The sequence below is a fragment of the Bos javanicus genome, chromosome 4, assembly GCF_032452875.1.
Source record: "Bos javanicus breed banteng chromosome 4, ARS-OSU_banteng_1.0, whole genome shotgun sequence".
NCBI lineage: Eukaryota > Metazoa > Chordata > Mammalia > Artiodactyla > Bovidae > Bos > Bos javanicus.
This window is the reverse complement of record NC_083871.1, coordinates 73,371,983-73,397,132: the sequence shown is the minus strand read 5'-3', so window position 1 is coordinate 73,397,132 and position 25,150 is coordinate 73,371,983. Positions and strand designations below refer to the sequence as shown.

The window sequence follows — 25,150 nt, the reverse complement described above, 5'->3', positions numbered from 1 at the left end:
TATTTGGAACCAGTCTGTTGTTCTATGTCCAGTTCTAACCATCAAGGTAACCATCAGGTAACAAAAATAAAGGATGTAGCAGATCATAAGTTACAGAATTATTTTTTCACTTTATTACACCAGGAACACAAGTGAAAAGAGAGAAATAGGAAATCAGACCTTTCAATGGAATCTTAATCAACCTCAGCTATGGTTCAGAAAATGTAGAGGATGCCCAGTAATACACACCACTAACAACACACATGATTGTCTGGTAAGAGTCACCAACAAAAACTGAAGACCATAATATAAGGATTCCCTGATCCTGCACTGCTACTCCACAGAGAGAAGTGAGCTTGGGCTGCAGAGCTGGACCTGCTGAAAGGGAACAGAGCTCCATACTACTTTCCATGTTTATGGGACAGCTAAGGAGGGGTGTCCCTTGGACTGCAAAAAGATCAAACCAGTCAATCTTAAAGGAAATGAGTCCTGAATATTTACTGGAAGGATGATACTGAAGTTGAAACTCCAATACTTTGGCCACATGATGAGAAGAACTGACTCATTTGAAAAGACCCTGATGCTGGGAAAGATTGAAGGCAGGAGGAGAAGGGCATGACAGAGGGTAAGATGGTTGGATGGCATTACAACTAGATGGACATGAGTTTGAGCAAGCTCTAGGAGTTGGTGAAGGACAGGGAGGCCTGGCATGCTGCAGTCCATGGGGTTGCAAAGAGTCAGACACGACTGAGTGACTGAACTGAACAAAAGAGGGGGATGGGACATCCAATTTTCTGTGTAATGAAGAGATCTCAAAATTTCTAACCCAGGAAATAGTCTCAAGGTTACTCAAGATCTTATAATGGCCCCACTATTGACATTAGACAGAAGCTTTGTTTCTCTTCGTAAATACCTCCATCAAGCCACCAAAATAAAACAATGGAAAGGAAGACGATGGTCTCAGGAACACAAAAATCCATAACTTTCTTACCCCAATTTAAAAAGTGGATAAGAAAGCTATGGTACATATACACAATGGAGTATTACTCAGCCATTAAAAAGAATACATTTGAATCAGTTCTAATGAGGTGGATGAAACTGGAGCCTATTATACAGAGTGAAGTAAGCCAGAAAGAAAAACACCAATACAGTATACTAACTCATATATATGGAATTTAGAAAGATGGTAACAATAACCCTGTATATGAGACAGCAAAAGAGACACTGATGTATAGAACAGTCTTTTGGACTCTGTGGGAGAGGGAGAGGGTGGGATGATTTGGGAGAATGGCATTGAATTGATATATGATTCAATATCATATATGAAATGATTCAATATCATATATCAATGATTCAATATCATATATGAAATGAGTCGCTAGTCCAGGTTCGATGCATGATACTGGATGCTTGGGGCTGGTGCACTGGGACGACCCAGAGGGATGGTATGGGGAGGGAAGAGGGAGGAGGGTTCAGGATGGGGAACACATGTATACCTGTGGCATGTTCATTTTGATATATGGCAAAACCAATACAATATTGTAAAGTTAAAAAATATAATAAAATTTTTAAAAAAATACACCATTCCCAGGTTCAGTTTCAGTACTGATGAACTGACCTGTTTTATTGACCCCAGAAAAATTATTTCTTGATGCTAGTTTCTCTCACAGAAAGACATTTTTCAGAATGACAAGAAGTTATGAACTTCTGAATCTATGCATACTGCAATAAATAATGACCATTGGTTTCTGCTCCTGATTCTTCACTTTACAGCCTTCATCTTACATCCTTCACAAACAATTTTACTCCATGGCACACAGAGAAAATGATAATACCTATACTACACACTGGACCAAATTGGGATGGATTGTAGAATAGGTAGGAGGAACTTGGTACAAAAATTCATTAGGTGTTCTTTGTATTATATAATTGGAATAAAAATAAATGATAAATAATTAATAGACAAGTTAAACTTTGAATTTATATAAAACTTTCAAAGAAAATCTTAAATTCAAATTTAAGAGAGAAACTTGGAATTGTTTTCATGTTCATAATTTTTTTTATGCTTGGAATGTCTACATACAGTTTCTGATTGATGTATTTTAATGATGATGTCTTCAAATGTATTGTAGTCAACACTGATGAGAAATTTTTGCACACGTGATAGCAAAATGCAGAAGTGTATTTATTGCTTTACTGCTTCGTTGATGAATATTTTTTTCCAGTAACATGATTTCTGATAATTTTATTTCCTATCATTGTATTTCAGAGTATGATCATTCTTCAGCTTTAATAGTTCTTCTTTTTCAGTGAAACATGAAATATTAGAAAGTCTTGAGATAATTCAAAATGGATTTAAATTGCAATAGAAGTTTTTCATATTAAATATTTAAAATAATGATAAAGAGATTTCCAGGATCAGTTCTGACATGCAAAGTGATTGGAAATTGTCACTCCCATTGTTAACAACAAGAAAGCTAGGCACACTGAAAATCAATGACTTGTTTTGGACGATCAGAGAAATGATATCACAAGACAAATTAAAACCCTGATATCTGACGAGATATGCGTAACAAGAAACACAGACTTGATCTGCTTACTGAGAGCAGATGCCTGCAGAGCCAAATATCAGTAATTTTGATAAAGGCTGAATAATCCTAGTTGTCCAGTAAAACAACAAAAAGAAGTACAAGTTATACAGTTTAGAAAGTTAAAAAATTAGATCAGTTTGATTGTTTATGTATACAATCCCTAAGAATCTACCAAAAATTCCTGGAACTAATAAGCAAGAATGCAAAACCTAATGATACAAAGTGAACAAACAAAATTCAATTCTTTTACCGTATTTCAGTAACAATTGGAATTTGAAGTCTAATAAGCAATACCATTTACCATGGGGTTGCAAAGAGTCAGACATGACTGAGCATCTAACAATTCCACTTTTTCACCATTTACCATAACATTCAAAAACTGAAGTACTTTGTTATCAATCTAATAGAATAGCACATGATCTGTAAAGAAAATTAAAAGAAAAATGTTGAAGAAAGAAGTTGAGGGAAATTCATATTGATGGAAAAATATTCTATATTCATGGATTGGCAGATTTAGTATCAATTAAGGGAGCACATCATAGCTATAACTTACACAGCTAAGTTTTTCCCAACTTGATCTATATATTTAATTGAATCCCAATCAAAATTCTAGTTGGTTACTATGTAGATACTCATAAACTAATTCTAAAACTTCTATGGAAAAGCAAAGGATCTAGAATCGTTAACACAATATTGAAGAAAAATGCAGTTGAGGAACTTAAACTACTTGATTTAAATATTTAATATAAAGTTCTAGGAATTGAGACAGCATGTCATTGGAGAAAGAACAAATAGGAAAATCAATGGAACAAAACAGAAAGCCCAGAAATAAAACTGTAATTCAATGGAGAAAGGATAGTCTTTTTCTCAATAAATGATGCTAGAACAATTGGACATCCACAAATAAACAAAATTTTTAAATTTTTACATGCCCTTGACACAGCCGTTACATCTTACACAAAAATTAACTCACAATGAATTTTAGAGCAAAATGTAAAACAAACAAACAAAACTATAAAACTTCTAGAAGAAACTTGGGAAAGAATCTGTTACCTTGGATTTGGTAATGAGTTTTTAGGTAAAATATCAAAAGCACAATCCAATTAAGAAAGAAACTAGTAATTTGGACTTCGTTAAAACTAAAGTTTCCGATACTGATTAGAAAATGAAAAGGTAAGCCACAGACTGAGAGAAAATATTTGTAAAATACCAATTTGATTTCAAAAACTTATATACAAATTATAAAAAAGAACACTTAAAACTCAACAATAAGAAAGCAAACAACCAAATTAAAAAACAGGCAAAAGATCCAAAAATACATCTCAATAAAAAAGATATTTAAAAATATCATTTGTCATCATAAAAGTTAAAACTAAAATATCAAGATAGCACTAAACAACCGTTAACACTTGCTAAAATACATTTGACAATGATAAATTGTCAAAGATGTAGAGCAATAAGAACTCTCATTCCTTGCTGTTGGAATGCAAAAGTGCATAGCTACTTTGAAAGATCATTTATCTGCTTCTTACAAAACCAAACATAATCTTACCATGTGATCAAGCAGTTGTGCTCCTAGTTACTTACCCTACTGTTCTCAATACTTAATTCCACACAAAATCCTGCACTAGACTGTTTACAGCAGCTTCATTCATAGTTGTCAAAAATTAGTAGCAAGCAAGATGTTCTTCAATGGGTGAATTAATAAGCAAATTATCGTACATACATATAATGGAATGTATAGAATATTAGTCAGCAATTAAAATAAATGAACCATCAAGCTATGTAAATAACAAGGATGAGTTTTAGCTGAATATTTCTAGTAAAAGTAGCCAGTCTGAAAGGTTACATACTGTATGACTCCATTTATATGATGTTTGGGGAAAGGTAAACAACAGGGATGGTAAATAATCAGGACTGCACGGGTTCAATGGAAGAGAGGAGGGATGAATAAATGGAACACAGGATATTTTTAAGGTGGTAAAACTCTTCTGCATGGTACCGTAATGGTAGCTTCACACATGGATTTGTGAAAAACCCATAGTACTTCACAGCATACAGCAGAGTGAACCCAAATGGATATATACTTTAAAAAATCGTTTAGGAGGTTGGGAAAATCCCAAGAGAGAATACAGACAGTGACAAAATAATCGAAGTGTGTCACAAGTGTGAGGTTTCCCAGGTGGCGCTAGGGGTAAAGACCCTGCCTGCTAATACAGGAGACATATGAGACATGGGTAGAATTCCTGGATTGGGAAGCTCCCCTGGAGGAGGGCATGGCAACTCACTCCAGTATTCTTGCCTAGGGAACTCCATAAACAGAGAGACCTGGTAGGCTATAGTCCATGGGGTTGCAAAGAGTCGGACACGACTGAAGTGACTCAACACACACTCATAACATCACAAAAGTACAAAGCAATCTCACTGAAGTGGATTGGGAAGAAGTATGCTCACCTAAGTATTGAATAATTTTCCAAATGAGCAGACGCAGTAAGACTAAAATCAAAATGGACAGTACATAGCACTATTCCAGAGTTGATAAAGTTACTTATTTTTCCTTCCACAGGAGCAACAATCTAAATTGTTTTTAGATTAACAATTTAAAAATTCCAATCCAAATTAAATATTATTAGGAAGTACTTTAAACTTCATTTTTCCAAAGCTGAATTTTGACTGTGAATCCACAAGACTTTTCAGTATACATATATAATCTTTGTACTTGTCTGTAATTTTATTTGAATGTTACAGAATTTTCATTAGGTAAGTCATTTCTGAAAACAAATAACTCTTTCAATCATATCTCGTGATAATCACACCGATGCATTCACCACCCACAAATACACAGATACCAGTTCTTTTAATTTACAAACTCTTGACAAATTTCTTTCTTTTTATAATCAGCATATTTCAGTATTAAGCAGTAGAGTGTGGTGTTCTAATCCTATTTCTTTAAATAAAGCTGAAGATAGAATTGGAATACTGAAGCTTATATTTTAATAGAGTCATCGTTTTGACAACATTATTTAATGTGGATTTCAGAACTCCAGGCAAAACTTTATATGTAAGAGATTCTCTGAAAAGAAAAACGTAATACTTCAGTTTCAGGGTTTTCAAATTGAGCGTAATGTGTAAACCTTCCACATCGCTGCTGCACCATTAACTACAAACTTGCAGTGTTTCAACATGCTGCCATTTTTTTTTTTACAAAGGGTTCATCTACATGTGAATATGTCATCTCTAAAGTTTACTCTATTGTCTCTTTCAAATCACGTTGTTTTTTCTCAGCATTTTCCTTCAGAGATTCTAAATGAGAGGTAAGAAGAATTAACTTTTCCAAGGCTGATTCCATGCAGCCTGGTCTTCCTGAGCATGTTGGGTAAATGCAGATCAGGATTAATAGGAAACTCAAACTGCTCCATAGAAAAGAGGTACAGACAAGCAGTAAGGAATTTAATTCTGTGAGAAAGCTGAGGTGGTGTGGATTAGGGTTGGAAGCCAGGGATTTGTTATATCATATATTTACAACTGTAAAGCACGGACCCCAGTCTTTGATCATGGGGTCTCTGATCTTTGTGCTCTCCTAATGGAAAATATTACTGTGACAGAGCAGGGTTGATGAGCAAAACTCTATCAATTAATAGAGCTGTGACTACAATCCTCAGCCCAAGGTCCAGGTCATGCAATGGTTCTTCAGCCAGGGGACCATCTCTGATCATGGTATCTGCTGCTGCTGCTATTGCTACTAAGTTGCTTCAGTCGTGTCCGACTCTGTGCGACCCCATAGATGGCAGCCCACCAGGCTCCCCCATCCCTGGGATTCTCCAGGCAAGAACACTGGAGTAGGTTGCCACTTCCTTCTCCAATGCATGAAAGTGAAAAATGAAAGTGAAGTCACTCAGTCGTGTCCTACTCTTTGTGACCCCATGGACTGCAGCCTACCAGGCTCCTCCGTCCATGGGATTTTCCAGGCAACAGTACTGGAGTGGGGTGTCATGGCCTTCTCCGGATCATGGTATCTAGATGCCTTATATTCCTATGTGCTGCTCCATTACCATTACAGAGGAAACTACAAATCCATTAATTCTCCTATATTAGAAATTTCTCTTTAGAAATATCATTCCATGCCTGATGTGTGTATTATTGGGTTAATTGTTCTCACTTGTTTGACAATTTGGTGCAGAGAGCTAAACCCATGATAACCTTCAAAGGGAGCCTAGTAATTCAAGATCAAAAGCATATCAATGAAAGGTTAAGAAAGTAGTCTGGATTGAAAACAGAATATTGCTGCAATCTATGTCAGAGAGTGTTCTGCCTATGTTTTCCTCTAGGAGTTTTACCATGTCTGATCTCACATTTAGGTCTTTGAATCACTTACAGCTTATTTTTGTGGATGGCATCAAGTAATGATCTAATTTCATTTTTTTTTTAACATGTAGCTGTCCAGTTTTCCAAGCACCACTTGTTGAAGAGACTGTCTTTCCAACATTGTATAATCTTACCTCCTTTGCCACATATTAACTGACCATAGGTGCATGGATTCGTTTCTCGGTCTTCTATCCTGTTCCACTGATCTATATTTCTATGTTTGTGCCAGTACCATACATTTTTGATGACTGTAGAGTAATGGAAAAAAAAAACAAAAATAAACAATAGAACCTACTTAAACTCAAAAGCTTTTCCACAACAAAGAAAACAATAAACAAAACAAAACAAAAACACAAATTGGGAGAAAATATTTTCAAATTATGTGCCTGGCAAGGGATTAGTCTCCACAATTTACAAACAGCACATGAGGCTTAACAGCATTAAAAAAAAAAAAAAAAACAGGCCAATCAATAAATGGGTAGAATACCTAAACAGATATTTCTCCAAGGAAGACATACAGATGGCCAAGAGGCGCATGAAAAGATGTTCAATATCACTAATTATTAGAGAAATACAAATCAAAACTACATTGAGATATCACCTTACACCAACAGAAAATGCGAGAGAGGGTGTGGAGAGAAGGGAACCCTCCTATACCATTGGTGGGAATGTAAATTGGTATAGCCACAATGGAGAACAGTGTGAAAGTTCCTTAAAACCATACCTGTGGCAGATTCATTTTGATATTTGGCAAAACTAATACAATTATGTAAAGTTTAAAAATAAAATTAAAAAAAAAAACCTGAAAATAGAGCTACCATATGACCCTGCAATCACATTCCTTAGGCGTATCTCTGGAGAAAAATATACTCTGAAAGGATACATGCACCCCAATGCTCATTGCAGCATGTGTTGTGCTTAGTCGCTTAGTTGTGTCTGATTCTTTGTGATCCCATGGACTGCGGCCCGCCAAGCTCCTCTGCCCATGGAATTTTCCAGGCAAGAATACTACACTGGGTAGCCATATCCTTCTCCAGGGGATTTTCCCAACCCAGGGATCAAACTCGTGTCTCTTGTGTCTCCTGCATTGACAGGCAGATTCTTTACCACTGTGCCACTGGTTTACTGCAGCACTATTTACAATAGCCAAGCCATGGAAGCAACCTACATGTGCATCAACAGAAGGATGAATGAAGATGCGGAGATGTGGTGTATACACACACACACACACACACGTACAATGGAATATTACTCAGCCATAAAAAAATGAAATAATGTAACTTGTAGCAACATGGATGGATCTATAGATTGTCATAGTGAGAGAAGTCAGACAGTGAAGGAGAAATGTATGATAACCTTTATATGTGAAATCTAAAAAGAAATTAAACAATGGACTTACTTAGGAAACAGAAACAAGCTCACAGACATAGAGAACAAACTTATGGTTGCTAGCAGGAAGGGAGAGGTAGGAAGTTTGGGATAGACATGTGTACATTGCTATATTTAAACTGGATAAGCAACAAGGACCTACTTTATAGCACATGGAACTCTGCTCAGTGTTACGTGGCAGCCTGGATGGGAAGCGAGTTTGGAGGGAAAATGGATACATGTATATGTATGGCTGAGTCTCTTTACTGTTTACCTGAAACTATCTCAACATTGTTAATCAGCTATACCCCAATACAAAATAAAAGGTTTAAATTTTAAAAAAATAATTTTTAAAAAAAGTACTTTTCTGGAAGTGGTAAGATTCAACAATGACAAAGATCCAAATTGCAGGTGACTAATTGCCACTTATCTCCTGTGTTGACTGTATCATGAACCAGAGGCCAAGGAGAATATTCTTTCATTGTCATTAATGGTCTTTAAGGGAGATTGCCAGAAATAAGCAGGCTCCATGAAGAGGAGCAGGCAAAGTGTTACAACTTGCTAAACTATTCAGGAGGAATAATGCTCTTATTCTTTCATCTTTCACTTTCCTCTGAATATAAGTGTATTAGTCCAAGACAGGATAGTGTTTCTAGGGTGCTAGTTATTCTGTGTAAAAAGAAATGAAAATAGAAAATGCCTTAAATGCATGGCTTGGGTAACTACACCTCCTCCCAGAAAAACAGGTAACATTCAAGGGTACCAAACAACCTAACATAGTCACTAGATAGATTCTTATAAGGAATCTTCCTCTTACAAGGCTATGCATAATAGCTTATAGAATAAAAAAAAATAGCTAAAAAAGATGATGGTGTTCCCAATTATAATTTATATGAAATAGATTAAAAATAAAATAGATTAACAAAATAAAGTACTGATAGGTAGGGATGGGGGCTTCTTTCAATTGACAAAAAAGTGTATGGAATTGAACTAATTAATACTTACAAGGAGAGGGCTCAGAACTTCCCAGAAATGAAGACAAAAGGGATTTAAAAACTACAGCCTCTCCCTATGAGATTAAGGTCATTAAATGATTAGTTCAAAAGGGTGGCCAGGGGCTCTGATTTGCAGAAGCAGTGCCTATGCAACTGAAGATTATACCATAATATAGTTCCAGCTTTAGGGATATTGTTCTATTTTAGGAATATTTTTATGTTTTCCACTGTAATACCCAGGTTATCATCCAAATAAAACCCTCTTCACTGAATCAGAAATACAACAGTCTATTTCTGGTATGGAATTTTTTTATCATGCTCCGTATAGGCCACAGACTAGAGAAGGAAATGGCAACCCATTCCAATATTCCTGCCTTGAAAATCCTATGGACAGAGGAGACTGGTGGGCTACAGTCCATGGGGGTCACGAAAGAATCAGACACAACTTAGTGACTAAACAACAACAATAGGCTACAGAACACAGCACACAGGAGAAGCTTACTGCAAAACCCTAGGAGTCTGCATTATCTTCTCTTTGGGATGAAGCAGAGGCTCCATGCAGCAACCTTTCTAGCCTTTGCAAGTGGATCTATTGGATTTAAAATAGGTTATCCTGAAATCTCTATCTGTTACAGACCCTTGTGTTATTTTGAGTTCCTTGCAAAATCTGAAGTTCACTCAGTAAAAGGGTTGAAAGAGCATCTCCAAATATGAAATATGTCAACTTTAATATACAAAGAAGCCCACTGAAGAATCACCAAAGTGGTTCTTTCTTTGTGTGGAGCAGTATATAATGGGAGGAGAGAGGGCTACCTACTATGCATGTCAGGGCCACCAGAGTTTGATATAAATAACAAATATAGGTTGCAATATAACAATAACAAATATAGGTTGCAGGTTTTGGGTTAGGTTTGTCTAGACAAACATTTTTTTGCAAGAAAAGGATGAACAACTGTGAACCAAAGGCTCGTTATCTCCTTCCAAATTAATGACAGTCAATATAATTCATAATTAAATTATTGAATTGAAATGCTGTTCAGTGGCATTTGCCATACAGATAAATTTTAGTGTTAACACTAATTTGATTATAAATATTACCAAATAGTAGTTTTTCTGGATCCAGTTATAATGTGTTTTTTTTTAAACCATCTACCCATGCTTTATCTTTCATTCCCCCTCAGTTGTTGAGCCCTATGGTTGCTAGTCTATGTTTTAATGTTTACACACATATACATCATATACATATATTTTTTGCCCATTAAATGTTTTGTTCCTTGGAGTCTTAAAAATATATATATATTTTTTTTTTTCTTTCTAGTGCAAAGCTTTGTTCATAGAGGATGTCTTTATGCTGTTTCTAGAGAATAAAACACTGGCCAACATAGGTGGTGGGGTGTCCACTAGAAAGCCTCACACTCTGTAAGAATGCTTTTACTTCAAACAAGCAGGTACTACCATCACAATGATTTACTTACCTTGCCTCTTTGTGGGATTATACCCTGTGGGAATAAATATACATTAAAAATCCTAAATAATGGCAGTGAATTTGCCTAGAAATTACACATGTGGGTTGTATAATGTTTTGACATGCCTCAAATTCATCATAATAGGTTTGGATACCTTGTCACAATAATTTACTTAAAAAAATACATTTAAATTTTTACATCTTGTATAATGTGGTTCATGTCAACAGAGAGATTACTAATTCCCTTAATGATTCATTCCATACTCCAGAGAATGCAGGAATCTAGAAGAAGGTATCATTTTGCAATAAATGTCAAAAACATGTTTTATCTAAATAGCTCAACACACAGTACTGACAAAATTTAGTTAGACATAATTTATACTCTTCAGTGGCCAAAGTAATCTATGGGTTTCTTCAAGTTGCTTTTGTCTATAAAATAAATTCAATTTGCTTTATTACATGAAGCACAAATTTAAAGCAATATTTCATAAATCTTTGCCACTGAAGATTAAAGCAATATTTAATTTACAAATACTGCTACCAGTCTGTAAGCTTTATGTTGCTGGAGATTGAAAATTGAGTTAGACAACATAAAGCTGATTTTCAACCTCACCTGCTAATAAAAGCAATTTTTTAATAAAATAAGAAGAAATAAGCCATTATTAAATGTCCCTAAGGATCTCATATGTGCACTAACATTGTTCTAATTTTTTATTTGTCTGAAGGATTGTTTTAATAGAGCACTAGGGATGATGCATTTAAGATGCATCCACAGCTATCTGTTACAGTAACTCCATTTAGTAAATTTCATGCAATGTTTGCATCTGCTGCATAAAGACAAGAAGCTGCATAGGTTCTTTAGCCCTCATTGGAAAACACATATTACCAGAAGATTCTCTCATTTAAGATGATTGTCTCAACACTATGTACCAGTCACAAATCAGAAACGTAATGAAATTAAGCTCTATGCCGATGTATATATTAAATTTCTAACAGGCTAGTGTCCAGCTATGTCAAAATTTTCCACTTCAAAAACAAATGCAAATATGTGATATTTATGAAACTCCAACATCTCTTTAACTAGACAGAACATGCTTGACTACCTGCTACACACAAGGCACTGTGCTAAGTGATTTACATGTCTTATCACATTTAATTTTCACAACTCTATAAAGTAGTTCTGTTATTAGTCCTTTTTGGCAGAAGAGAAAACTGAGGCACAGACCTCACAACTACTAAAGGTTAAAGTGTATTTTTCTTAATGAATAAACCAATTTTTAGAGTAGTTTAAGGTCTACAGAAAATTGAGCAGAAAGTATAGGGAACTCTCACATACTTTCTCACAACCATCCTGCATAGTTTTCCCTATTATTAACACCTTGCTATTATGGTACATTTGTTAGATAATGATACATTTACATTACTAAAATCATAGCTTACATAGGGTTCACTGTTTGTGTTCTATCATTTCATGGGGACAAATGGATAAAGTCATATATTTCTGTAACAGTATCAGACAATAGTTTCACTTCCCTAAAAATAACCTGTACTCCACATTTTCATCCTTTTTCCCTCTTGCCAGATCCCTAGCAACCACTGATCATTTACTGTATCTATAGTTATGCCTTTTCCAGAATGTCATATCTTTGGAATCATACAGAATGCAGTCTTTTCAAACTGTTTTCTTTCACTTAGCAACTCTGCATTTAAAGTTCTTCCATGTGTCTTCATGGTTTGATAGCTCGTTTTTTTAATCACTGAAAAATATTCCTTTGCTTAGATGCATCAAAGTTTTTCATTCACCTACTGAAGTTCATCTTGGATGCTCCCAAATTTTGGAGACCATGGATAGAGCTGCTATAAACATTCATATGAGGGCCTCCCTGATAGCTCAAATGGTAAAGAATATGCCTACAATGCAGGAGACCCTGGTTTGATTCCTGGGTTTGGAAGATCCACTGGAGAAGGGATAGGCTACCCACTCCAGTATTCTGGCCTGGAGAATTCCTTGGACTTTATGTCCATGGGGTCACAAGGAGTCAGACACGACTGAGCAACTTTCAATTCAAACATTCATATACAGATTTTTGAGTGGACATAAATTTTTGATTCATCTGAGTAATTACCCAGAAGTTCTGTATTAGTTTCCTAGGGCTGCTGAAACAAAGTACCACAAACAGTCCCTACGAACAACAGAAATTTATCGCAGTTCTAGAGGCTAGAAGTCTGAAACGAAGATAACAGGATGGGTTCCTTCTGACAGCTGTAAGGAAGAATCTGTTCCATTCTGCTCTCCTAGGTGAGGTGCTGGCAATCTTTGGTGTTCCTGGAAAGATTTACTCCAATCTCTGCCTTCTGCATGTGGTGTTTTCCTCCGTGTCATCATTTCATTTTGACAGTGATGTGTCTCTCTGTGTTCTCTTTCCCCATTTTATAAGGACACCAGTCATGCTGGATTTGGGCTCATTCAAGAAACTCATTTTTAACCTTAACAACTTTTCTGAAAGACTCTGTTTTGAAACAAGATCACATCCTGAAGTACCAAGAGTTAAGATTTCAATGTATCTTTCTTGGGCAATGCAAATCAATCTACAATAAGGGCAATTGCTGGAGCATATTTTAAGACTAGGCTAAGCTTTTTTTTTTTTTAATACCAAACTGTCTTGCATAACCTTTGTACGATTTTTGCATTGCCACAGCAATAAATCAGAGTTTCTGTTCTTTCACATCCTCATGAGCATTTAGTGTTGGCAGTGTCCTAGAGTTTAGTAATTCGAATTGGTGTACAGTGGTTCAGTTCAGTTTAGAAAAGGCAGAGGAACCAGAGATCAAATTGCCAACATCTGATGGATCATCGAAAAAAGCAAGAGTTCCAGAAAAACATCTATTTCTGCTTTATTGACTATTCCAAAGCCTTTGACTGTGTGGATCACAATAAACTGTGGAAAATTCTGAAAGAGATGGGCATACCAGAGCACCTGATCTGCCTCTTGAGAAACCTATATGCAGGTCAGAAAGCAACAGTTAGAACTGGACATGGAACAACAGACTGGTTCCAAATAGGAAAAGGAGTACGTCAAGGCTGTATATTGTCACCCTGCTTATTTAACCTACATGCAGATTACATCATGAGAAACGCTGGGCTGGAGGAAGCACAAGCTGGAATCAAGATTGCTGGGAGAAATATCAATAACCTCAGATATGCAGATGACACCACCCATATGGCAGAAAGTGAAGAAGAACTAAAGAGCCCCTTGATGAAAGTGAAAGAGGAGACTGAAAAAGTTGGCTTGAAGCTCAACATTCAGAAAACTAAGATCGTGGCATCTGGTCCCATCACTTCATGGGATATAGATGGGGAAACAGTGGCTGACTTTATTTTTCTGGGCTCCAAAATCACTGCAGATAGTAACTGCAGCCATGAAATTAAGAGATACTTACTCCTTGGAAGGAAAGTTATGACCAACCTAGACAGCATATTAAAAAGCAGAGACATCACTTTGCCAACAAAGGTCCGTCTAGTCAAGGCTATGGTTTTTCCAGTGGTCATGTATGGATGTGAGAGTTGGACTATAAAAAAATCTGAGAGCCAAAGAATTGATGCTTTTGAACTGTGGTGTTGGAGAAGTCTCTTGAGAGTCCCTTGGACTGCAACGAGATCCAACCGACTATTCTAAAGGGTGTTCATTGGAAGGACTGATGTTGAAGCTGAAACTCCAGTAATTTGGCCACCTCATGCTAAGAGCCAACTCATTTGGAAAGACCCTGGTGCTGGGAAAGATTGAGGGCAGGAGGAGAAGGGGATGAGAGAGGATAAGATGGTTGGATGGCATCATCGACTCGATGGACATGGGTTCAGGTGGACTCCAGGAGTTGGTGATAGACAGGGAGGCCTGGTGTGCCGCAATTCATGGGGTCGCAAAGAGTTGGACACAACTGAGTGACTGATCTGAACTGATGATATAGGATGTTGAACGTATTTTATATGCTTACTTGTTATCTACATATTTTTTCATGGAGTTATCTGTTCATATATTTCCCATTTTTAAATTGGGTATTTGTTTTATTATTGAGTTTTAAGTGTTTCTTGTATATTTGGAGACAATACTCTATTATCAAATGATGCGTGTGTTGCAAAGATTTTCTCCAAGTCTATGCCTTGTATTTTAATTGTCTTAACAGTGACTTTCATAGAGCAAAAGCATGTAACTTTAATGAAGTTGAACTTATCATTTTTTTCTTTCTTAGGTCATGATTTTTGTTTGTATGTAAGAAGTCATCACTAAATTCAAGGTCACCTAGATTTTCTCCTTTGTTATCTTCTCAAAGTTGTATAGTTTTGTGTTTTACAGGTAGGTCTATGAGCTACTTTTAGTAAACTTCTGCAAAAGTGTAAGATTATTTTTTAAATGTTATTAATTTATTTATTTGACAGCACTGGGTTTTAGGTGTGGCGTGCAGGGTCTTCAATCTTCATTGCAGCAAGAGAACTCTTAGTTGCAGCATATGAGAACGAGTTCCATGACCAAGGATAGAACCCAGCTTCCTGCACTGGGAGTGCGGTGTCTTACCCACTGGATTGCAAGGGAAGTCCCAAAAGTGTAGGATTATTTAACTTACTAATTTTTGTATATGGATATCCAGTAGTTCCAGGGCCATTTCTTGAAAAGTTTATCATTTCTCTATTGAGTTTTTGTCATGACTTGGTGGTAACTTTTTTTTAATTGTCTTAGTTTCTTTGTCAAATATCAGCTGACTAATTTTTGTGAGTCTATTTCTAGGCTGTAATTCTGTTCCATTGATCTATTTGTCTACTGTTTTACCGTTACCATACACTCTTGTTTAGTTCTGTAGTAAATATAATAAGTCAGATAGTGCCAGTCTTTCAGCTTCCTTCTTCAATACTGTTTTGCTAATTTGGATCTTTTGCAAATCAGTTTGACAGTATTCACAGAATAATTTGCTGGGATTTTTAATTGGCATTGCACTGAGTCTATAAATAAAGTTAAGAAGAATTGACATCTTAACAACTCAAATCTTCCTATGCATGAACACAGAATATCTTTCCATTTACTCATATCTTATTAGATTTCCCTCATCAAAGTTTTCTAGGTTTTCTCAGGCAGATCTATCATGTTAGATTATACTTAAATATTTCATTTTTTGAAACACAAACGATGTTTTGTTTTTATTTCCATACAAGTAGCATTATCTTTTTAATTTAAAATACAATTGTTCACTGCTGTTATATAGAAAACAACTGATATTTTAATATTAAAATAATTATTGCTGCATCTTGCAACATTGCTATATTTTCTTATTAGTTTCTGGAATGGTTTTCTTGGTTCTTTGGTATTTCTATATAAAAATGTCATCTATAAACAAAGAGAACATTACTGTTTCCTTCCATTTTGTCTAATTTTTAGTTCCTTTTCTTGTCGTATTGCATTAACTAGGACTTTCACTACAAAGTTGATGGAGTAGTGAGAAGGGACATTCTTGCTATGTTCCTGATCTTAGGGAGGTTTCTACTTTCTCATCATGTAAATATAATGTTAGGTGTAGGGTTTTTTGCAGATTTTGTTTACCTATCTTCCTCACTTGCTGTTTTTTGTCATGAATAGGTGTTAGACTTCTTTTGAATGCAGTTTATACATCTATTGATTATGTTTTTTCTCTGTTAACCTATCAATGTGATGAGTTATGTAAGGGCTTCCTAGATTGCTCAGTGGTAAAGAATCCGCCTGCCAATGCAGGAAATGCAGCAGACACATGTTTGATTTCTTGGTTGGAAAGATCCCCTGGAGGAAGAAATGGCATCCCACTCCAGTATTCTTACCTGGAAAATCTCCTGGATAGAGGAGCCTCCAGGCTACAGTTCATGGGGTCATAAAAAGTCAGACATGACTGAGCTACTAAGCGCATAGACATGTAATAAGTTGTAGCCATTGATTTTGGAATTTTGAACCAACCTTGCCTAACCCGGGGCTTCCTTGGTGGCTCAGAGGTTAAAGCGTCTGCCTATAATGCAGGAGACCTAAGTTCGATCCCTGGGTCGGGAAGATCCCCTGGAGAAGGAAATGGCAACCCACTCCAGTATTCTTGCCTGGACAATACCATGGACGGAGGAGCCTGGTGGGCTAGAGTCCATGGGATCACAAAGAGTCGGACACGACTCAGCGACTTCACTTTCACTTTCACTTTGCCTACTCCAGATAAATCTACTCAGTCATGATGTATAATTCTTTTCCACATTGCTGGATTTGATTTGCTAACATTTTGTTAAGGGTGTTGACATGTTAAGCTCATAGGAGATATTGGTCTATAGTTTCCTCTCTTATAATATCTTTGTTCAGTTTTGGCATTTTGAAACCATAGTCTGATTGCAGAACTCATGCTCTTCTACTATATCTAAATTGGTTGAGGTTCAACCGTGAACCAGGCATTGTTAGATGTTTTCAAACATATTGTCTCACTTTTCTGAATTATATAAGAGGACAAAAGATACTGCTGGTAGAAAAAGCAAAGTTGTCTCATTTCTAAAATGAGTGATAATAACAATACTCCCCACAAAGTTTTTGTGAATAAATTGTGCAGTGAATGCTAAACATTTAATACAACACTTAACACTTTACAAACATATAATGTGTTGATTAGGTGATAGCATATGACTGTTGAATTCTTTTTTCTATACCAATAACTATACTACTGTTATACATTTCTAGCTGTATGATACATTGGTTCTTCACAATTAATCTTTTCAAACTAAAATCTCTATTTCCATTTTTAAAACCTATTCTCTTCCACGTTATTCATCTCCTTTAAGAGTTTCAAAGCTGGCTTGGATAGCAAGCTATAAAATGTGGTTTCATTTTTTTAACTTCTTCCTTACCCCACATCAAATGATCAAATTCTGCCCAAATTTATTCCCAACTACTTTAAAATTCTAAGAGTCCCTTGTATTGTCATATTACTTGTTTAATTTTATGTTTATGGCAACCCACTCCAGTACTCTTGCCTGGGAAATCCCATAAACGGGGGAGCCTGATGAGCTACACCATGGGGTCACGAGGAGTCAGACGTGACTGAGCGACTTCACTTTCATTTTTCACTTTCATGCACTGCAGAAGGAAATGGCAACCCACTCCAGTGTTCTTGCCTGGAAAATCCCAGGGACGGAGGAGCCTGGTGGGCTGCCGTCTATGGTGTCGCACAGAGTCGGACATGACTGATGCAACTTAGAAGCAGCAGCAGCATACTATTTACCTTATCTATTGAAAGAGCTTCCTATGGCATCATCCTACCTTAATTTTTTGATCCAATCATTTTTATACCCTGCCACCAGAATCAAATTTCTAAATAAAGCCAAGGCTATGCTTAAATTCATCTCACTGCCTATTTTATTATAGCATTCAGTAATTTTAGTAAGTCACACAGATTAACCACAAATCTAGACACATATCTTACCATCCTACATTCACAATTGCTAGTCAAGCAAAATTATACTCTCCTTTCTCTGAGTACTTATTCCAAGTGTGTGTATGTGTGTGCGATGCATATATGCATTTTATTTGTTTCATACAGCAGGACTTGGCTCGCTCTCTCATTTCTAAAATATCTCATTCATCCATAAATCCAAAAAGCCCTAAAGAGATGCCTCGTCCCTTCTAAAGATTTTATAGATATTACTCTGGTACAGTTCTTTGCTCCTGTCTTCCACATTTTTTTCTTAAATAACTTATATTGCACTTCATATACTGCTTTACAGATTTTTGTGCCTGCCTTCCTGCTACATCTGAGTTCCTTGAGATCAGGAATTACATAATCGATTTTTACCCCCAGTGCTTAGCATAATATTTGGCACATAGTTGATATTCAACAATCTTGTTAAATTGCATACATAAATATTTTAAATAATACTCTTAAATTTTACTTTTATGTTTTTAAAGCAAGTAAAGATTTAAAACCTAAGGTTACTTTTACAAATGGCGATGACTAAAGAAGAAATATAAAATAAAATATTTTGAAATTTAATAATAAAAAATAACAGATGTTCACATTTTCATGATACAAATATTTACACAAACTTCAATCATTTACACAAACTGCAAGTATAAAAAAAGATTTATTTTAAAGATACTAAATACTCTATGAGATTCTACTTTACCACATTAAACATTTAGAAAAAAATTTTAGACTAATTACAATGAGATTGCATCAGAGCATAGAAACATTTTCATCAATACATATTTTTATTATTTTATTGATATAAAATTGCCAAGTATGCAAAGATTGATGCTTCCAGAGCAAACAAATTATGATATTGTAATAAATTTTTTCAAGTTCCATCATCCAGAATCACTGAAATGAAGGATACAATCTGGCTTATCTGGGCACAGCATAGAAACTACAGACCAAATCATGTTCCTTAGCAGAGGAAAAATTTCTTGCTTAAGCTTCAACCTGAAGCATAAGTACCCATCTTAGACAGAGCAAAACTTTTTACTGTGAACCTATTTCTGATCTCCTAACCTGCATTTACCAGAAGAAAGGAATGAGATGCTCTAGAATGGGAGAAACCAACTGTGTTCAGTCTGAAGCCAATTATTGTACAATCCATGAGCAAAGAATGTTTTTTATATTTTTAAAAGGTTATAAAAATATAAGACATAGACCTTGCAGGGCCACTGAGCCTAGAATATTGACTCTACAGCCCTCTGGAAAAAGTTTGTCAATCCCTCCTTTAGAGCAGCTCTGTCGAGTAGAACTGTCTATGATGGTTGAAATATTCTGTATCTCTGCTGTCCCAGAATGGCAGTCATAAAACTCATGCAGCTATTGAGTATTTGAAATATGGCCAGCACAACTGAGGAAATGGATTTTAATTACATTTAATTTTAATTAACTTAATTTAAATAGCTGTATTTGTCTAGTAGCTACCACAATTTTTCCTGTCCCAATAATCTGAAACTTTACATGCCATAAACAACAGAGAGAATAGAAGACAAGCTGCCATTACCTAAACAATACTTAGTTATTTGGGTAATCTACCTCCAAAAATATTTTCTTCCTCTTCCATTTTGTATCTTCTATTATTGTCTCTCAATTATTTTCTTTGAATGCATCTTCAGCCACCTTGCCATCTCATTCTCTTGTGTTTCAAAGGGAAAAGCGAACACAAAGGCAATGCAGGGCCTTACTGAAGGGAGCAAATATATTTCAGAACTGAAGGTCAAAACTCTAAATCATTGCCCTTAAGATCATAGCTAGATTTCTTTGATACCATGTTGAATTCCACAGATCTCTCTGACACATGATGAATTAGCCTAAAGATTTAACCATCATGTATAATGTAATTTCTATAGAAAATTCTATACTGAACTCCAAACACCTGACTTTAAAACTTGCCACAAACTTTCCGACAAATTAGGAATAAACTGTATATAGTTTAACAATAAAAATCACTTATAAGTTTTAAAGTATGGTGAGTCATGTAAAATGTTTACTAGACTAGTATGGAAATTATCCCACAACTTCATAGATGATACAAATGCTTTGCATTTAGAACTAGTTAGTGCTTCCCTGGGCCTTCCTCGTGGCTCAAACTGTAAAGAGTCTGCTTGCAGTGTGGGAAACCCAGATTCAATCCCTGGGTGGGGAAGACTCCCTGGAGAAGGAATTGGCAACCCACTGTAGCATTCTTGCCTGGAGACTTCCATGGACAGAGATTGGCAGGCTACAGTTCATGGGAATGCAAAGAGTCAGACATGACTGAGTGACTAGCTTTCACTTTTCAGTGCTTTAGTAGTTGCGTGCCCTTAACAGTCACCTCTATACTAAGGCAATTTTGTTCTATCAGAGTCACACTTGCAAAATTAAGCACATTCTCCTCAGCCTAAAGGTAAAAGAGATTTGCAAAAAGAGTTAGACAACAATACCATCTTTAACACATTTTCCAAAACTGCATTCTTTTTATTTTATTTCATTGGCCACAAGGTTCAGAACAAGATCCTCTGTGTAATTTACATGCATTATTTCTTAGAAGTCAGAATTACAGTTCCAGTTTGCTAATTCCAAAATAAATTAATTCAGGAAATTAAATTTAGTTTTTGTGCCAAAGCAACTGTTGCTATTAGTTTCTTTCGAACTGTAAATTAGCCTATCTTCAATGCGTTTCTCTGTTAGGTAAAAATATAAGATGAACAGCAGATAAACATTTAGACTATAATTCAATCATTTTTAAGTAGCTGCCAAATGCTGTCTTCAGAAAGTGTCCCATGGGGAAATGGCTATTCTGAGAGTAAATGCTACAAAGTATCTTAAAAACATGCCAAATGCTTTTTATCTGTCAAAAATGGCTAGTAAAGGAAAAGTACAATTTTAATAAGAGATCAGGGAGAAAAGAAGGAAGACCTGTTCCTTTCCAGTCTTTTGAGAGTTTTTCACGCAATACAATTATATGGGAAATTAAAGGGTGTGCTTACATGAACATTTAGAAATTCCAGGGTCCTTTTCAAAACAAGGACAAGGTAACCAGACAATTGACTGTAAACAGACAATTTTTAACTTAAGTGTATTTTTCTATCAATAAAAAAATCAGCCAAATTTCCCAAAAAATATTTGACAAATAATATATTAAAAACTCAGCTTAAAACCTGCTGACAAATTGAAAAAACTAATCACTGGCAAATTATAAGAGAAAACTTTGTATATAGAAATATACCAGTGATAATTTCAGGTTTAAATTTTCTTGGAAGAATCCATAGACCTTCAAAGTTACTATGGTTTTACATGACTTACCAATTATGAGATCTGATTAAACTGTATATTTAATTGGGCAAATAGAAGAATTTCAATTTTTGTTTTGCCTATGTTCAGGACAAGGATGTTCACAGCATAATACTTCATTTAACATTATCTCACAGATTTAGCTCCATAAAAATGAGAAAGTGAAGTCAGTTACAACTAGCATTCAAGGAATAATAATTAAATGGGATAGTAATAATAGCTCTGGCTGGACAGATGGCAAATCTAAATACTCTGAGATTAAGAAGAGTATTTAAAAGGGCCTTATAAATCAAATAGTCTGCTTTTTCACCCAGTACAGTGATTCCTTTCAGTTTCCACTAGTTAACAGGGAGTTCTCTACTTGGTGGCTCAAACAGTAAAGGATCCACCTGCAATGCGGGAGACCTCGGTTTGATCCCTGGTCTGTGAAGATCCCTTGGAGAAGGGCATGGCAACCCACTCCAGTATTCTTGCCTGGAGAATTCCATGGATGGAGGAGCTTTTTGGGCTACAGTCTATGGGGTCGCAAAGAGTCGGACATGACAGTGACTTTCATTTCACTTCACTTCTCTACCTCCCATACCAGTAAATTCTATCTTTGGAACATTCTAAATGTTATAAAAGTCTTTTGAAAAAGATATAAATCTATTCATAATTACTTCCTTATGTTTCTTACTTTAAATTCTGGATTGGGCTTCCCTGGTGGCCCAGAGAGTAAAGAATCTGCCTGCAATGCAGGAGACCTGGGTTTGGTCTCTGGGTTTGGTCTCTGGGTTGGGAAGATCCCCTGGAAAAGGGAATGGAAACCCCCCCCAGTATTCTTGCCTGGAGAATCCCATGAACAAAGGAGCCTGGCGGGCTATAGTCCATGTGTTTGCAAAGAGTCTTACTCGACTGAGAGACTAACCCTTTTCTTTCACTTTCACTCTGGCTATATCAGGAATCAATAGTAATTCAAATAATTAATCCAAAGCCTGATATGGAGTGTCACAAGTCTACTATAAGACATATGTGTCCACCATGAATATAATGTGTCCTAAGGATTTGAGGTATAAATATAGCTCATTTCAGGGCATTGACACAGTGAAGGTTAAGAAAACAGTTTCCAAAAACTCTCTTCTGTGTATATAATTTTAGTTTTGACTTTTATTTTCATTTGGAAAGTTTCTGAGGAAGTTATTTTCTTTTGCCATACAATGTTGTCATAAGGTGTTAATAAGAAGATAAAAATATTTTGAAAAAAATCTACTATAAAATCACTGACATTATTGGTATAATGTCATAAGTTATAGTAAGTTATAGTGGTAGTAGCTTTGATAGACTAGCTTTTTCATGAGGATTTGCATAAGAATAAAAATAGATTGATCAAGATGTGATAGGAGAATTAAAAATCAGAGCCAGTGTATCTTAAACCACAATGTACACAGAGTCCTCTGGAACCTTCTTTAATGCAGATTCTTTGCACCCACTTCCACAGATTCTCATATAATGCTTGTATTCTGTACTTTATTCCAAGAGGAAACATAATGGAACATACTTTGAAAATTGCCAGTTTGGACCCCAAATAAGGAAACTAACTCTAACATAAACTATGAAAGTGTTAACAATGAAATAACATTTTATAAACATTAGAAGTCAAGGAATAATTTGAAACACATATAAAACTAAAGATTTGCTGATAAAAGTAAATATATACATATGGATGTACAAGAAATATAAGGTGTCTACCCATTTACAATAAAGAAATTAAATGTTTTTGGTTGTCTTAATATTTGATGAAGTTTTGAAAAAGCAATTAGGAGGAGTATCCAAAAGTCACAGGAATGACAACATTATTCAGCCTAATGTTTGCTCAATTATTTGGACATTATCTCTTTAATAGGAAGACAGATTTGCTCAAAAACCCGCAAAACAAAAACAATATATGTGCCTCAGAAAATCTCACTTTGGCTGAGTTACAAGTAGAGGATTAGAGTATTAGTAATATTTGGGAGAAGGCAGTGGCAACTCATTCCAGTACTCTTGCCTGGAAAATCCCATGGATGGAGGAGCCAGGTAGGCTGCAGTCCATGGGGTTGCTGAGTCGGGCATGACTGAGTGACTTCATTTCATTTTTCACTTTCCTGCATTGGAGAAGGAAATGGCAACCCACTCCAGTGTTCTTGCCTGGAGAATCCCAGGGACGGGGGAGCCTGATGGGCTTCCGTCTATGGGGTCGCACAGAATCAGACACAACTGAAGCGACTTAGCAGCAGCAGCAGCAGCAGCAACAGTATTTGGGAAGACTTAACCTGGATATAAAAGTAAAAGGTAGCTCTACTAATTGTTTTCTATATCCTTGGATAAGTTGCTTAGCTTCTGGGCGTCTTTATTTTGTCTCTTTTAAAAAGGTGGTCATCATATCTGTTCCCTTCTGCTTCAAGACATTCTTGTACAGATCAAATGAAAAAAGAATAAAAAAGTGCTTTTGAGACTATAAGCCCTATCACATGGTTGATGCATGGCTATATCAGAATCTTACTATATAACCTGCTTTTTCAAATGCCAAAATCAGTTAAATACTTTTAGAAAGGTCATGACTTCAGGGGAAATAATGACATGTTCTGGATTTCTATCATATACACTTCTGTGAGAGAGTGAGAATGAATGAGGAGTATGACTTATACAAATGGGAGCAAAATTATCACCTTCTGAATGGGTTTCATAGTGATTTCAAAAGTGTGCTAAATGAATACATCATCATAACCATAACTGACTCTATGAGGAATAAACACTGGAATATGGTAGTTACTAAATTTTGAAATTCATCTAACCATTTGCCATTTTTTTGAGGTTTTCGTCATCCACATCAGTTCTTACAACTGACTCCCAATAATACCTGTGATTAAGATGGACTTAAAGTTCCTGTCAACTTGATTAAACTTTAGACAGCTTATTCTTGACTCTAGGCCTTTGATATCCCTTTCTTGGAGCATTTACTTAAAAAAAAAAAAATTAAATTCCTTCTCTGCCCATTTGTGATGTAAATTTTTAAAAATCTTGTCAGTCTGACAACCCAGGACTGTCTTTCTCCAGACCTGGGAGCCCTTGCTTTGATATGTCAACATAAAGGAAGGCACAGTAGTCCAATCCCCCAATCTCTGTGTGAAGTTAAGAGCCTAGCTGCAGTGGACGCCTTACTCCAAGTTGTGAAACTTTTTCCTTTTACAAAGACATGAGAAAGTTTACTTTTCGTTCAGGTAAAACCAGTTAGTCAAAGCAAATGTCCTGTACTCTCCCTCTCACCTCAGTGCTTAAAAGTCTTCCCACCCTTTGTTCAGTGGAACTGAGTTCAGACTTTAGTCTGGCCCATTCTATTGCAATAAACAAAATCTTGAATAAAGCTGTATATTGTCACCGTGCTTATTTAACTTATATGCAGAGTACATCATGAGAAACGCTGGGCTGGAGGAAGCACAAGCTGGAATCAAGATTGCTGGGAGAAATATCAATAACCTCAGATATGCAGATGACACCACCCTTATGGCAGAAAGTGAAGAGGAACTCAAAAGCCTCTTGATGAAAGTGAAAGAGGAGAGTGAAAAAGTTGGCTTAAAGCT

General features: G+C 35.9%; 1 long non-coding RNA gene across 6 annotated transcripts in view; it reads right to left on the bottom strand.

The window, feature by feature from the left end:
• Positions 1-25,150, bottom strand: part of LOC133246262 (uncharacterized) — a 508,266-nt gene that overhangs the window by 198,840 nt on the left and 284,276 nt on the right. For 3 of the 6 annotated variants that reach the window (XR_009735984.1, XR_009735987.1, XR_009735988.1), the window contains exon 6: positions 7,070-7,183. The exons of the other annotated variants lie outside the window; for them this stretch is intronic. This is a non-coding gene — a long non-coding RNA (uncharacterized LOC133246262). The remainder of the gene's footprint in view (positions 1-7,069; positions 7,184-25,150) is intronic. 6 annotated transcript variants of the gene reach the window in all.